At 39.4% G+C, this 17,183-nt stretch overlaps 1 protein-coding gene across 6 annotated transcripts in view; it reads left to right on the forward strand.

Moving 5' to 3' along the window:
- Positions 1-17,183, forward strand: part of OXR1 (oxidation resistance 1) — a 311,945-nt gene that overhangs the window by 165,850 nt on the left and 128,912 nt on the right. Inside the window, exon 2 of one of the 6 annotated variants that reach the window (XM_036338058.1) lies at positions 4,253-4,474. The exons of the other annotated variants lie outside the window; for them this stretch is intronic. The gene's annotated coding sequence lies outside the window, so the exon portion shown is untranslated. The remainder of the gene's footprint in view (positions 1-4,252; positions 4,475-17,183) is intronic. 6 annotated transcript variants of the gene reach the window in all.

Raw genomic sequence — 17,183 nt, forward strand, 5'->3', positions numbered from 1 at the left:
TAATACATTCATATTTCATTTTTGCACAAAACCATGGTAATATCTACTGTGCCACAATCAACTTCTGTTTGTGCTGTGATAGACTTTTGGAATGATTCCCTTTTTATTCCAGTGCTTCTGCATTACAGCCCTCAGTTGGGAGGGTTTATTCATAAGAGGCAGTGTAGAATAGGTTAAAAGTCTTGGCTATAGAGCCAAACGCAGCCTGATTTAAATCTGGATGCTGCCACGTACTGTGTGATATTGGAAAGGTTGCTTAATTTCTCTGAATCTCAGTTTCTACATCTGTAAAATAAGATACTATCTGCATCACTATGCTGTTCCATGGATCAAATGTAGAGAATATATTTTTAATTAGGTTAGCCTTTGAGATATGATAAATGTTAAACAAATACCCATTAATAAATTAGTGGTAGACAGATGAAATTGAATCACTATCATATTTATGTGAAACAAACTGGTGTAATGGTACTGTGGGATGCGACACAGATAATTTTTACCACTCCTTGTATTTCTACCAACGAGCATACTACCCAAAATATTTTCACTTTTGGTTTGAACCCAAAGCCCTCCTATTAAAAACACACACAAATTATAAGAGATAGAACTTTTCCCCAAAGAATGGCTGATCCACCTGCAATGAAGGAAATACTTTTGATTCTTGCTTACCAGCACTTTGTCAAAACTGAGTTTAGCAGATTGGTGGTAGATACCTTAGGAGCACAGAGGAGTTCGCCGAGGTGTGATGAACTATGGAAACAGTTGATTTCAGTGAGAGTTAGAAAATCAAGGCAAGGATAAACCCTGAGTTGTTTAAATACAGGGCAGACCAACAGGGATCCCAGGGAGTGAATGGAGGTCTCAAAGGTAGTAGAGAAAAATGCATAATATGAGGTGGAAATAAGATGCCAACATGTTATCTAGGTCCAGTGTTAACTGCTTGTATTGGTTCTTGGCTTTTACATACATCATTCTGGTTAATCTTGATATATGCACCATGAGTCATGTATTTTTATCCTTTTAACAAATGAATAAATTAAGGCTCAGACAGGTTGCCTGAGATTCTATAGTTACTAACAGACAAACCAGGGATTTGAGTCAGTCTTCTGTACACAAGGAGAGGCCTATTTGCTCTGTATCAATGCCTTCAATAGGTAGAATGATCCTCTCTTTTACAAACAGAGCCAAATTATCACCCCATTCCAGTAGGTATGCAAGTGATCGTCCCCACCCCTTGGAGAGGATTCTATAGCTATAGGGTGACTACTTAGCAGCTAAGGTTATACTTGGAGGTTACTGTGACTATTACCCAACCTGAAGTCCTAAAATAAAATAAGTCCACAAGAGCCAAAACAGGTTTGGCTCAGTGGATAGAGCGTCGGCCTGCGGACTGAAAGGTCCCAGGTTCAATTCCGGTCAAGGGCATGTACCTGGGTTGCGGGCACATCCCCAGTAGGAGATGTGCAGGAGGCAGCTGATCGATGTTTCTCTCTCATCGATGATTCTAACTCTCTATCTCTCTCTCCCTTCCTCTCTGTAAAAAATCAATAAAATATATATTAAAAAAAAAATAAGTCCACAAGAAAAAAAAATAGCAAACAGTAAGTAGCCCAAAACAAGTGTTGATTAAACCAGTTGTGCGCCTATGAGGAAAATACTGTATTCTCTTCCCCATTCCCTGAGACAGGTTTTTTTAATCTTCATAAAACAACTCTAAGGTATTTTAGAAGCAAAGCCTCCTAAACATTCAATTCTTATTAAGAACTTACTGGTAGAAAGCTCATAAGAAAAACTCAATTTTTCTTCCCAATCTGTATTTCTACCAAAAGTTATTGAAAAAAATGATGTAATTCATATATTAATGTATATACAACTATAAAATTAGTTTATCTTAGTAAATTTCTACTGTAGATTTGGCTTTTAATTTTTTTAAACTTCCATTCCCTTTAATAAAACTGTGATAGAATTACTGTATATATAAATATGTTAGTTTAAATAAGTGTTTCAAATATATTATGCTGTTAGCAATAACCAGAAAGTAATATCACTGCAAGAAACCAAATATCACATTGGCTTGAATCTTAGGGTTATTAGGGAAAAAAAATGAATGAAACCACGTATAAGTTAGTTCTGCTATCTCAGAAGATTCTTTTTTTTTTTAAGCAAATCTTTATCAATCTCTAATTTGTTCTCTTTTTTCAAAAATGGGCATAGTTTGTGTTGACAATCCCCCCAATAGGGTTGAGGATTTGCTAAATTCCTTTTTTTAATTGAACTTATTGGGGTGACATTGATTCACAAAACCATACAGGTTTCAATAAGACATAATCTGCACCCTGCGTTGTGCACCCATCACCCCAAGCAAAGTCTCTTTGTGTCCCCATCCCCCCCGCGCCCTCCCCCCCCCCCGTTTGCCCACCTCCACCTACTCCCATCCCGCTGTCCCTCTGGCTACACCACACTGTTGTCTATGTGATATATATACTGTGTGTGTTTTGTGCTTAGTCCCTTCACCTTTTATCCAGCCCCCCAAATCCTTCCCCTCTGACAGCTATCAGTCTGTTCCATGTATCCTTTTTCTTCTTGATGTCAGATATTCTGACTTTTATTATTTTAATTTTTTAAATTTATTTTTCAATTACGGTTTACATTCAGTGTTATTCTGTAGCTAATTTCCTTTTTTCTGTAATTCATTTCAAATGTGGTTGTTAGGTCTGTTTGCTTAAGACTTGGGAGTCCCAACTCCCGTTTCTCTGGGGTCACATTTCTATGACTTTTTCTAATGGTAAATGGGCTGCATCTACAGAAATCTGCAACTTCTTTCTGCACCATAAGCATAAGGAAGAGGCTTCGTACATGTCCACACCCCTCAGCCACATCCTCTGTGGCTGGCTCCTGATAGAGACATTGGAGGATTCTGCAGAGTACAGTGTAAGTGAGGAACGGACAAGGAGGCTACAGGGTGATCATCTTCATTCAAAGGACTTCATAAAAGGCTTAGCGATCAAGAAATCTACTTTGAAATTACTTCAGTTTAATTTATTTAAGCTATGTATTGTGGTCATTCCTTTGTTTTATACCCATTTTTTAAAGATTTTCATTTGAGATACCATGTAGTTATCTTTGTTTTTCTTCTAAGTTTTATGTTGATGGATTATTTAATTTTTGAATACCTAAATGTGGAGGTGAGAGGTTGGTTAATGAATCCCAGAAGAGAGGTTATTGAACATTATGTATGCATCAGACAAAAGAGAACACACACTCTCAAACTGTGTAGAATTGTGTAATTCTCAGTCACAAGTGATTTCCTTAAAAATATATGAAAAGCCACTGCTGTCCTTAGGTAAGTTTGTTTCTTCAAACACAAGTAGGTAAATTTCTCCCTATGACTACTCATTGGCCAGCTGGTCAGCTAAGGTTTACTTAGGGAGACAGAAACTACTCTAAGTATTTGAGCAAGAAAGGACTTAAACCAAGGAGGTATATGCTTACAAAGGAAAAGGCTGGGAGTAAAGGCCAGAGAGAACTGTGACTGCTTTTGAAAAAACCAGAAGGGCGACTATGTCGGAAAGCCAATGCCAATCCTCCCAGTTTCCTGCAGAACAGAAATTGTTCACAGAGATATTCGAGAAGCCTCTGAAAACCCCACATTGCCATCGCCCCTCAGTCTACCTGTACCACTAATGGAGGAAGATCTTACCCTCTTTCCAAATCTTTGAGTCCTTCTCCAGAATGGGATCTAAATGAAAATCTTCCTAACAGGAGACTGCAGATCAATCTAGTTTTCAGGCTTCTAGGCCTTTGGGTTAATTGTACTAAAAGGTCAGGGATGGGACTACATTGATATCCATACAATAAATTGTGTATTTTCCCCCAAAGCACAGGCTTGAGTAATGCTGAGTGGGTTAGCATTCTAAGTGTTTATACGCCCATCCTTATCCTGCCTCTTCACTACAGAGAGGACAAGCCTTTTCTTTCATTTACAAGATGGTGTGCTTGTCAAGCATATAATCCCAAGGGAGACATATGTGCAACATACAGGTAATAAGGAAGTTACCGAGCAACCAGCAATATGTGAAACTTTCCATTTTCCTTTGCCTTTTATGAGCCTTTTTATTAGCGAGGCTGATCGCGTTAAAAGGTGAAGCAAGCAGGAACATATTTCAGCATTTGGGGCTTATCTTGTTTTAGAAGGTGAACGTTTAACCCCATTACGGAAATGCTCTTTAAGGGATGCTCGATTTGTTTTCAGGTGATGAGAGCAATTGAACATATACATGCTACTAGCGGAAGGAACCTCAGGGGGCACAGAGAATACCTCCACCCAGTTTCACATCAGGCGAAAAGACTCTGACACTCCATTCGTGGTAGCAGCATTGTAAGCAGAGAGAAGAGTGAAAGTCAGCCAGAAGCAGCAGGCTGGACACTCGGCATTCCAGGCCTTTGTTACTTGACCGTGGGCACAATTTGAAAGGTTAGTGAGTACTGAGGAGGCATCACAAACTTGCTCGGTTTTGTGCTTTCATTTAAGACTGGATTTTGGAAATTCTAGGAAGGACAAGCCAAGACCCTGTAGTGCTGAAGAATACAACGTGTTACGTTTAAGCCCATGTCTGTCTCCGCATGAGGCTATGGGGGCCAGAGATGAGCAGAGGCCTTGCTGTCATATGACAGAATCTGTGTGCAGATCCTGCCTCTGCCTTTATTACCTGCGTGAGCTGAGAGTATTTAGCATCTCTCCCCTCATTTACTGCATCTGTAAAGTAGGGTAATAAAAGTACCTAATTCATAGATTCTTACAGTTAAACTAGAGACCATGCACGAATTCGTGCACGGGTGGGGTCTCTCGGCCTGGCTGGCGATCAGGGCCCATTGGGGCCGTCTCACCCAGTCCTGATCAGGGCTGGCCAGCTGTGGGGAGAGGCCACGGGAGGTTGGCCAGCCACGGGAGGTTGGCCAGCCACGGGAGGTTGGCTGTGGGAGTGCACTGGCCACCAGGGGGCAGACATTCAATGCAGGAGTTGCCCCCTGGTAGTCAGTGTGTGTCATAGTTACCAGTCAGTCGTCTGGTCATCTGATCATAACAGTCACTTAGGCTTTCATATATATATATATATATATATATAGATATATATATAGATATATATATAGATATAGATATATCTATATCTATATCTATATCTATATCTATATCTATATATATATATATATATATAGAGAGAGAGAGAGAGAGAGAGAGAGAGAGAGAAAGATGAGATCGCCCATAAGCAGCTGAGCATAGGAGAATGTCAGAAGTCCTTGAAAAACAAGACACAGGAGGGATTGAAAACTGACCTCAGCAGAAGCTTCGCAGAAGCCCCTGGTTCTACAGGATGGCCGCCTCACGCCACGCCTGTCTTGCATAACCGTCCCTCTCTGGTTATGTAATGTGTGCTGGGGTTGCCGCGCAGCCTCCTGTCTGTGCGGATGCTTCAGAGCTGCTGTTCTAACTCCCGGTGTTTCCTAACAGCTCGTCTGGGTTTCCTTCCATAGCTTCAGGCCACGGCTTCCTGTTCTCTCATCTGAAACCCCACAATTCCCTCCCCTCATTAATTTTGTAACCTTGAAGCTATTAAAGCAGTCTGAGCAAGTACTGCCTGCAGTTTCCTTTATTCCTAGACTCTTACATGAATCTAATTCTTTTCTTAACATGCATCCATGTAAACTTACATTCCTTTTTCTTTTAGTGTCTGCTCTAAGTGTAGCTAATGAAGCATTTGCTCCATCGAGCCTTTCCAATTAATTGAGACTTTTTCCCCTCTTTTTCTAATGAAGGAGATAGAACCCATTACCTGAAATGCTGATCAGTAGGATTTAAAGAAACCTTCCCCTTTATGGTGCTTCAAACCATTTTAATGCCGTGCTGTCTTTAATAAGGTAACTGAAGCATGGAAAATAATGCCAAACTAAGCTGTATGTTAGTGTTCAGTTTAAAATGAAATTTTGATGAGATAAGCACGGTTAAAGGTTATGTTACCCACAGAGGCTATTGTTCTAGCCTGGGTTTGTCCTGTATGATGACCATGATTTCCTGGACATGTTTATCTGAGCCACAGACTTAGCAGAAAGCAGTTTTCGGTAAAACTACTGATTTGTGGAATTCTGCTTATTTATTGGGAACAACCTTATGGCAAGGCAGCTCCCAAGAAGAGAAAGAAACCAATATTGCCCCTAGATTCTACTTGTTGAATTACCACATAGGATCCATTGGCTCTGAAAAGGAATACTGAGACTCAGCACTTAATTCTCCATCTCTGCAGGCAACTGAGGATAAGGTGGACTAAAATGCAGCAAGAACAGTCATGAAAAAGAGCTGCTCTCCTGTGCGGTAGTCACATGCCACTCACATAAGTGGCAGAATCCTCCTATGAAGAGGGACCTTTGTTGTGACTTGTCTTGGTTTTTGTCTGGTTTTTTTTTTATTTAAGAGAAAAAGCTCTGCTTTAATATAGAAGAAGAAAATCAATAAGGAATACTTTAAACATAGCTAACTCAGAAACTGAATTGGAAATTGAAGACACATCAGCAACCTAAAGAATATTCCAGAATATTTATTATAGAATATTTATTATAGATGAAAGAAGAATATTTATTATAGATGCTAACCTCAGTGATTTGAAGTTAAATATAACTGGCTTTGAATTCTAGTTTTACCAGATTAGGTTTTTTTAACTTTGAAAAAATCATTTTACCTCTCTAAATGTTCATTTCCTCATGTGCAGAGTGAGACTAACTATCACTTCCTAGAGTTACTATGAGAATTACATGAGGGATGAGCTCCTAATTCTATGACACGTGCTACGGAAAGTCTTCCTTCTTGACCAGACCACTCTAGGAAGTAAAAGCACATGGCTTTTTTGTATCAGTTAGCTACTGCTGCATAACAAACCAACCCAAAAGCCAGTAGCTTACAACAACCACCATTTATTGAGCTCATAATTCTTTGAGTTGGCAGTTTCAGTAACACTTAGCTGGATGATTCTTCAGATCTCATCTGAGCTCCTTCGTGCTTCTACAGTTGGTTCAATGAAAATAACAGATTTTTATGAATGTTTATATATTGTACCTGTATTCAACGGTGATACTCAAAATATTTAGCAACCACTTTGGCAGAGGCTTGGACCAATCGACTGCAATTGCATGGCTGGATCACCAGCCTGGGTGCCCCCTGCCAGGTGATTGTCAGTCCTTTAGTTCCTGGGTCATCAGTTGGTCTGAGGGGCCAAATGGAGGAGCCTGGGCAACAAGGGAGAGTGATTGGTGCAGCAGTGTGTATCAGCCAATACTGAATGTTAGCTCTGCCCCATCCATATTGTAATCTTTCTTTCCATGTTGCCCCAAGTCTCTTAATATCATCAATATGCTTCACCCTGCAGTGAGCCTAGGTGCCCCCAACATCTTGGCATCAAGGGTACTTCTTACATACATGTGTCTCAAGTTCCAGTAAACTCATATCAAGAACAAATACAAGTTATATAAATAATTATTAGGAATAGGGCAACAATACTTAATTGGGGAAAAGAGGGTGGTAATGGGCAGTTTGTAAAAACATAGTAGGTATTTCAGTATAACTATCATACTTGTCAAGTGGGACCAAAAAGCCCAATTTTCTTTCATAATAGAAAATGAAAGTAAAGTTGGTAGAGATTTTCCTAAATACACAGTTCTCCAAGTGGATGAGCCATGCCCTATTTCAAAAGGCACCATGGTTAGAAACATAAAACTAGGGATAATGTGGAGAAATCTAGAATCTGGAGCTTGTAATTTAAACAAATGATTGTTACTGGTATTGAAATGGGAAAACCATTGACCACAGACCATCCATTGTATGGAGGAAATGCAGTTGAAAGGGGGCACTAACCTGAGTAGTAAATGAAAGGTCCAGAGTGGGCCAGGGTCGCACACCTATGACATGAGGCTATAATGTATCAAAAAAGATTTTATTCCCAACACCTGGGTACAGGTGGGCTGAAACGAGAAAGGCATCTGTGAAGAGAGCAGGGAGAGAGAGGTTTTTATTAATCCTTGCTGGCTGCAAGCTGCTCTGCTGACGTAAGGGTCTGGTCTGTTCTTGGTTCCTTCCATGTCAGGTGTTTTCTGGTTGTCTGAGCTATGCTGTGCTCAAGGCTGCAAGCTTTCTGCAAGATATCTGCTAAGCACAATAAGTCTTTCTCTGCCCCGTTTTATTCTCTTTAACCCTTTCAGTAAAGAGAGCGACTTCAGCTTGCTGTGGCAAATTTGAAATATTTGCTGGTTTTCTGCCCCATACTGGTTAGGGTTTTCCTCCAAGCTTTTTCTTACATCACCTCACACGCCTGTTCTGCTGCTCCTAAATGCCTTGTGTTCCTTCTATCGTCATATAAGTTGGCCAGGATTGCTGACAGCAGGCACCCAGAGGTAGTTTCTGTCCTGAACCTTGACAAACAACCTGTAGGCACTCTCCTCAAGTCCCTGCCTGCCCTGGAAGTCCCACTACTGAGCAGGGGTGTTGGCCTGAATGGCTTGGGCTCCAGGTCGCCTTAAAGTCACTGGTCACTCCAGTAACTCTACAGCAGGAGTAGGGAATGTCTGACCTGCGGGCCATATAAAGCCTGAGAAATCATTTTCCCTGGCCCTGCCAAAACATTGGGGGGGGGGGGAGTTAATTAAATTTTGATCCAAATATAGCAGGCTAACCTTTAAGTTGATAATTTTGTATGGCCCTTGAATGATATTATAAATATCCAAATGGGCCTTGGTTCCCCCCCCACCCCCCCACCCCGCTATACAGGATGAGACAAAAGCAACTTGCAGTGCTAAATGCAAGGAATTGCTTAATAGTAAATAAATAAAAAGGACAGGGGCATGCTAGATGGACACAGGAAGCAATCTGCAAGAGTCCTCAGTGGCCAAAGCTGGAACAGCTTGAATAACCAAATAAATAGGGAGGTGCTAGATTTACAAACCAAAGTGTAAAATAAATATACATGTGTCCATGCTGAAAAACAGTCACTGGCCACGACAAGTTAGAGTCCCTTTCTGATCAAACCATCCTTCTTCAGCCCATCTCATTTTTTCCCACGATGCTACAGCTTGACTAACAATTTATATATCTTAACCTCCTAGGAGATTATTTTGTTTTCACAACTCACATTGGCTGCAGGGAGAAGAGGCGAGAGGGAACTTTGTCTTTTATATATAAAGCTTTGCTATGCATAGAGAGCTGTCTTTGTTGTTGAATTTATTTAGATTCCAGACAGGTAGACCAAACACTTCAGGGATGTTGCTCAGGTTTAATAAGATTACTCATGGCCCACCAGATGCTCTGCAATTTCATCTGCACCGTATGCAGATGCTCCCCAAAAAGGAGAGAGACTGAGTTTGACGCCGCAGCGTTCATTTTGTGCTTACCTCAGTGAGGGATGAGTTCAGATGCATTTTTTTTCGTCTCGCTTGTTTACATCATTTTCTATGCACAGACTGCTAGATAATTCCCCAAAAAGTGAGTTACTTCTCTGGCACTAGCCTGCCAAAATTCATTTTAATACCAAATACAAATGCAGTTAAAACAGGGACCATTTGGAAGCTCATGTTGGTCTGTCAAAATTGCATAATTTGATAGCCGGGTCTATTAGGCATTCCTCCGAAATACATAGTATTCAGGAAGAGTTGATAAAGTTAATGAAAAGTAAATAATTTAAAAAATGGTTTCTGTGGTTCTCCATTGCAGCTTGTTCATAAATACAGGATATCTTCAATTAAAATGTAAATGGGATTCATTGCATGAAGCTATCTATCTGGATGATGTGTGATCATTGAATAATTTTCCCATAGCCACTGAACAGTGGCCAAAAAAAAAAAAGAAGTATTGCTTAATGATTCAAATTATGATATTTTATGATCATTTTCCCCTAGTGCTGGTGGATTGTAACCCAGGACAAGTTTCTTAGCCTCCCGAAGTCATTGTGTTCCCATCTGTGATAGGAAGAAATTGAAAGACATGATCTATAAAATCCTTTTTTGATCTACAATTCTGTGAATTTTTAAGTCATTGATTTTATTATATCTTGTTTCCTTCTGCCCTGCCAACCAATTTAATGAAAGAAGAATTGATTTTGGAACCAGGTATGAAATCACATCTTGTTTCCTCACTTCCTGGCTGTGTGAACATGAACAAGATACCTTATCTGAGATTCTTCATGTGTAACAAGTGGAGAAAACCTACTTCGTGGAATTAGGGTAGATAGGAAGTATTTAAAATTCCAGGTGGAGAATCCTTCATCTATAACTCATGGGGTCCTCAATAAATTGTATTCCTTTTCTTATTGTGCATCATTTTAGCAATGAAATCTTGGCCTCCAGCCTCTGGTCCCTACAGAAACAGTTATAATCCTGGACATTGTACTGGAGGAAAAATAAAATATAGAACCACAGCAGATAAGACCTAAAAAAATCATATATTTTTTCTTCCTGGGTTGTCTTGGTTCCTATATGATAGAAAACCTTTTCTCATTGCTCCTTTTACAATTTTTTTGTTATTATTAGCTGTTGCATATCCCAATTTTTAATTAAAAATAACATGATTATTTTTCCATTATAAAAATAATAGAAAATATATACAAATAGAAAAAATAAATACACTTTATCTAAGTGTGTTTTAGAGAGAACTACTTCATATAATTTCCCAGGTTACATGTAAACTGTGTATACACATTAACGAAATGGGTTGTTACTATATGGTTGTATGGTAAGCACCAGGCTATGTGCTCTGCAAGGCTGGGCTTTGCATTCATTTGTTCAGTGCTGTTCCCCAGCATCTAAAGCAGTGGTTCTCAACCTTCTGGCCCTTTAAATACAGTTCCTCATGTTGTGACCCAACCATAAAATTATTTTCGTTGCTACTTCATAACTGTAATGTTGCTACTGTTACATATCATAATGTAAATATCTGATATGCAGGATGGTCTTAGGTGACCCCTGTAAAAGGGTCGTTCAGCCGCCAAAGGGGTCGCGATCCACAGGTTGAGAACCACTGATCTAAAGCATGCTGATCACAGAGTACATACTCAATACTCTTTTAACCTAGTATGGCCTATATATTTTTTGTGCCAATTAAGGTGATTCTGCAGCATCATTTTCAATGATTATATAGTATTCCATAGTGTAGATATATCACAACTTATTCAATTGATGCTCTATTATTGGATTTGCCATTTTGGGACTTTGTTCTTTTTTTGTTTTGTTTTGTTAATCCTCACCAGAGGATATTTTTTCCATTGCTTATAAAAGAGAGTGGAAGGGAGGGAGGAAAGAGAGAGAGAGAGAGAGAGAGAGAGAGAGAGAGAGAGAGAGAGATGTGAGAGAGACACATCAATTGGTTGCCTTCTGCACACGCTCTGGTCGAGCCAGGAATCGAACCTGCAACCCAGGTACTTACCCTTGACCAGTAATTGAACCCAGAGACCCTTTGGTGTGCAGGTCATCACTCCAACCACTGAACCACACTAGCCAGTGCTGGATTTTGTTCATTTTGCCTATAACAGTATTTTAATCAACAAACATGCAGATAAAGATAAACCTATAGCTTTCTTCTTCCTTATGACTTTGTTAGTATAAGTTTTAAAAGTGGAATTGCCAAGTTCAAGTAATGTGCTCACTATTTCAGAGAATTATTGCATAATGCCAAAATGCTCTTCAAAAGATTGTCAATTCAGTCAACAGAGATTGACCATTTCCCTACATACTCATAGATATTAGGTAGTTATTATGTTGAAAAAATACTTAAAAACCAATTTTCAAAGTAGGCCATTGCATTTTAATTGTTGAGATGACCCATTCCGCATGCTCCATGACCAGGCTGAGACACCTTTCTAGAATCTTTTCCTGAGATACAAGATCTATTACCCAGCAAGAATAAAATCTTGCTAAAATAGGGTAAGGAGAGTTCTGTCTTGTTTTCTTCACTAACTTGGTTACTTTAGGAGAGATGACAGGTAAGTTCCTATAAATATTCTATAGATAGTCATATAGATAGCTCTCACTTTGACGGTCTACCATTCCACATAACAAGCATTTTCTGTTCATCATATTTCACATCTGGTAGGTAGATAGTACCCATTTAAATTAATCCCAAACTGTTATGAATCCCAGAAGTACTGTAAAACCTTGTGGAGTGTTTGTAGCCTGCTCAGTGTTCTCCCCGGTGGCAATAAATGTGAAATGTCTGTGTGGGAGCTGTTTTTTCCAGGTAAATAGATTGTTATTTATGTCTCTAGGTGCAAATGCTTTGAAATAACCAGCACATGTTGCAGCTGAATGTGGCCTTACATAATTTTCACAGCCACGGCATCCTTATCCGTGCACTGTCACAGTGTGGCTTCGAGCTTTGATCTGAGTTTGACCCCCAGCCATGATTCTTGCCCATGTTTTTATCATCCTCTGTTAAGTGAACAGCACATCGAACGATATCCAGTTGTGCTTCCCTGTTCTCTGATTTTGACATTCAGGAAAACCATTAATGCTGCTTCCACTGTGTCTACATCTCTAGACTTGAGATATTTTTTCCCCCTCCCCTTGGAGATATTTCTAGAACACATAGTCCTGGAAGTTTAGGGCCAATGGCTTTGCACTTTCTGTATTGCATGGAACTCAAGTTGATGTGATCAATCAATGGTGAACAAGAGCCTGAGACATGATTTCGCTCTTTAAGAGGTACCTCAAAGAGGGACAGTTGTCAACAATGAGCAATCAGGAGAGAAGCTGGGTGACAATGTGAAGATTTAGAGAAGGGGAGTGAGAACTTAAAAAGAAGACTTAGGTTGTTGAGAGGGCATATGGGAAATTTGAACTTCAACGTTTGCTAGAAAGAGATGATATAAGAGTAGACAAAGAGGCTGGCCTCCACCTGCAGGAGAAGGAGGTTATTGTGGAAAAGAAAGGTGCCAAAAATATCAAAGGTGAAATTATAGTAGGAAAGCAGATGAATGGCCAAGAATCATGCTTTAACAATAGAGATAGATTTGAACTGTGGGACTCTGGCTGGCATAGAGAGATGGGGAAGAAATAGGACAAAAGCTCTTTGATAAAGGACCATTTGCAACACGTGATGCCTACTGAGGATAAAAATGGGAGGAAAATAGTTACTAGTGTCAGACTGTTCAAATGAGCACATTCATGTTTTTCTCATTTTAAGAACCAGTGATATCTGCTGTAATGCAGAGACATTGAAGTTATCTCCAAATAGTCTGCAAAATTTTCAACTTTCCCAAAGCAAAATTTTAATTCTTAAAATGTTAGACACGGTTGTGGGGGCAGACAGTGTCTAAAGTTTCAACAACTCTTATATTAAATGAAGTTTTCCATTGACCTGTTTTTAAGCGTTTGGAATTTTTTACTCATCTAAACCAATCCAGTTTAAAGGAAAGGAACTGGCTTTCGAGATTTATAGATTCATGTCCCAGCAGATGAATTAACAGCTGTGTAGCCTAGAGAATCTTGTCTTCTCTGAACCACATTTTCTGTATCTATTGATGGAGATCCTGTCTTCTCAGTTTTGAATTAAGTAAGACAGTGTGCATTAAATACCGAACTCATGGTAGGCAGAGAATTAATGAGGTCTCTTTCCCACCACCTTCCCGTGCAATGTGAGAGGGCCTGCAGGACTTTACAAAAGTAAATATACCGTAACATTGTGATTGAGTTACAAAATGGAGGCGCACCATTAAGAGAGGCGATCGGCATTATCAGGAGTGTGAGGTAGAATTAGTGTTGGAGTTAAGCCTTGAATTTGTCTCAACTTCTTGCTTTTGGTTATAAGGAACAGCAAACCTATCTCAAATAGATTTAAACAATAAAAGAAATTCATAGGCACGTGTGACTGAAATCCAGAGGTAAGCAGACTTGAGATCAGGCTCTATCTATCTATTAAATATTTGGGAAGGACCCATTTTCCTGCTCTCTCAATTTCTCGACTCTCCTTCTTTCCTGCTAAATTCATTCTGTGCAAACTTCCTACTTCATGGTCCTTGTTCACATTCAGGTTTGCTTATAATTAAGACATCTGATTTAAAGTAGCTACTGTGAATGTTTGAGATCCTGAATTTTATACTTGCTATCTCATTCACATTTAGAAAGAAAAAAAAAAAGAATACGGGTTTTTTTCCCACTCTCAAACAAAAATCCTAACCTTTGTTCTAGATAAATCAACTTAGAGCACTTACCTACCCTTATCTTAATAAATGTGGCTGGATATGGGGTTATGGCAATTCACTTGGACCTGAGCCATGAATTCTACTTTAAATTTGGAGGCGAAGCCAGTTGCCCGTAAAGTACATGGGCTGCATTGGTGAGGGTTAGAACTCAGTACAAGAATCTGGAGTGCTGTGACCAGGAGTAAGAAATATGTATGCTCGTAGGCAAAAAGGGCAGATATCCAACCAGAGTAGCGACAGCTAACTGGGCAACATTGAGTTTTATACGTGTGTGTGTGTGTGTGTGTGTGTGTACCCACATATATACTTGGAGAATTTAAATTCAAGGAAGAGTTTATTGAATTTGGTATTGTCTAAAAAAAAAGAAACTGTTTCATATTAATAATGTATTCATTAATAATTCTGCTAAATTAGGTCAGAAACACCAATCAAATACAAATTTTGCATACACATTTTGTTTCCTGATGTTTTAATTTAATGGGAGGCATGATTTGGAGAATATAGAGTAGATTGCTAATATACCCATTAGTATTTTAAATAAGGCCATTTTCAATGCTTGAGCAGTATTCTATTACTGTCAGTTCATGATTTAGTTTTCTAAGAAGGGAGTATGGTGCAGCATTCTAAGGTTAGAAGTAAGACAACGTTTCTTTATGCTTAAGGTGTGAAGTCTGAAGTGCCTGACATTCTGTTGTGAGTGTTGAGAGCCGGACTCTCATTTCAGCCCTGATGTGGAAAGTCATGGGGGTTGAAAGTGCTTCCAACCTTATCCCAATAAATGCATTGACCCTTCTTCAGCAACTGGGTCTGAGGCAGCTAACATATAATGAGTGATTTTTAACTTTTTAAAAAGGCATTCAGCCCTAGCCGGTTTTGCTCAGTGGATAGAGTGTCAGGCTATGGACTGAAGGGTCCTGGATTCGATTCCAGTCAAGGGCACATACCTCCCCTACAGGAGGCAACCAATTGATATGTCTCTCTCACATCAATGTTTCTCTCTCTCTCTCTCTCTCTCTCTCTCTCTCTCTCTCCCCCCCCCCTTCTCTTTAAAAAGGGAGCATTCATTTTTTAGAAGAACTTTAGATGGCTTCTGAGACACCCAGTTTCAAGTAGCATGGCACTCTGCACTTTCAAATAACTATATTAACTGGACTATAGAATGGGTTAAGATTAGCTATTTATTTTTTTTAAACTTTATTGCTTTAAAAAAGCAATCTTTTCACATCGCTCTGTTCATTTCTCATTGGCCAGAAACTAATCTCATGGCCACACCTAGAACCAAGGAAGGCTGGGAGATAAAAGATTTTACTGGAGAGTGTAGTGCCCAGTTAAACCCCCTGTCTCTATAGAAGATGAGTACAGATCCGAGGGAGAAGAGTAGCAGACTCTGGCACAGAGCACTTGAAGAAAGGAGGCTGCTTACCTTCCTACCTAACATCGATCAGCTGCCTCCTGCACATCTCCTACTGGGGATGTGCCCGCAACCCAGGTACATGCCCTTGACCAGAATCGAACCCGGGACCCTTCCGTCCACAGACCGACGCTCTATCCACTGAGCCAAACCGGTTTTGGCAAGATTAGCTATTTAAATGTTGGGAAATGTCTACTAAATATAGTGGTTTTGGTTTTGATATAATTAGTGGTGAACTAATCAGTTAAATCCACCGGTTATAATTACAATTTGGTTGCTATAATAAAGGTCAAAATATTTCATTTTCATCCCATACAGCAGTCTGTGAGAAAGTAGTCCTGGGTAGGTTTTTTTCAGTGTCAAGGGTAGTGACTGATAGTTCCTCTGGCATCCTTAATACTCATCTCCATCTCTTGGTCAAAAAAAGCATCGCTAGCGTCTACTCCAACATCTGTATTGCAGTCAGGGTAGCAGGGGGGAAGGAAAGATGGCACAGAACTTTTCACATCGCTCTGTTCATTTCTCATTGGCCAGAAACTAATCTCATGGCCACACCTAGAACCAAGGAAGGCTGGGAGATCAAAGATTTTACTGGAGAGTGTAGTGCCCAGTTAAACCCCCTGTCCCTATAGAAGATGAGTACAGATCCGAGGGAGAAGAGTAGCAGACTCTGGCACAGAGCACTTGAAGAAAGGAGGCTGCTTACCTTCCTACCCACTGAGCTAAGGTGCATCTGTCCAATACTCCATTAGTGTATCAGGTTGCCCAAGTATAAACTATCATGGGCATAATGTAAGATTCATGTACATGAAAATAATGTTTCTACTGCAGTTACAAAGGCTTATAGAATCCAGTATTTAAAATTATTTTGACAGCCTGGCCGGTATTGCTCAGTGGTTGAGCATTGACCAATGCACCAGGAAGTTGCAGGTTCGATTCCCTATCAGGGCACATGCCCAGGTTTTAGGCTTCATCGCCAGCAGGGGATGTGCAGGAAGCTGCCAATAGATGACGTTTCTATTTTCTCTCCCTCTCTCTCTAAAAATCAATAAAAACATTAAAAAAAATAATTATAATATATACCGTTTGTTTCTTATTTTTTTAAATGCACATTTTGGAAAGTACAGAAAAATATAAAGAAGATGCCAACAATCAACCATAATTCCATTAGCCAAAGATAGCATTGTTATGAGTTTGGTGCAGTTCTTTTATGGTGTTCTTCATGAAACTTTTATTTTTACTTAATTGAACAGTTTTGCATTTTTAGCCTAATATATACATTTTTCTCACATCTTTGAATTGTGATTCTAAATATTATTTTAATGTTTGCATTAACTTAACCTATCGATGTACTGGAATTTATTCAACATGTTACTAATGTCAGATGCTTAGAGTGTCGAGTCTTTGTTGGTATTAATAACACTACGATCAGCATTTTTGTGCATATATTTTTGTCTGCATTTTGAATTACTAATACAGTCTTACAATGAAATTGAATCAAATATAAGAACATTTTAAAGGTTCTGGATCTATATTGTAAAATT

The sequence above is a fragment of the Myotis myotis genome, unplaced genomic scaffold, assembly GCF_014108235.1.
Source record: "Myotis myotis isolate mMyoMyo1 unplaced genomic scaffold, mMyoMyo1.p scaffold_m19_p_16, whole genome shotgun sequence".
Taxonomy (NCBI): Eukaryota; Metazoa; Chordata; class Mammalia; order Chiroptera; family Vespertilionidae; genus Myotis; species Myotis myotis.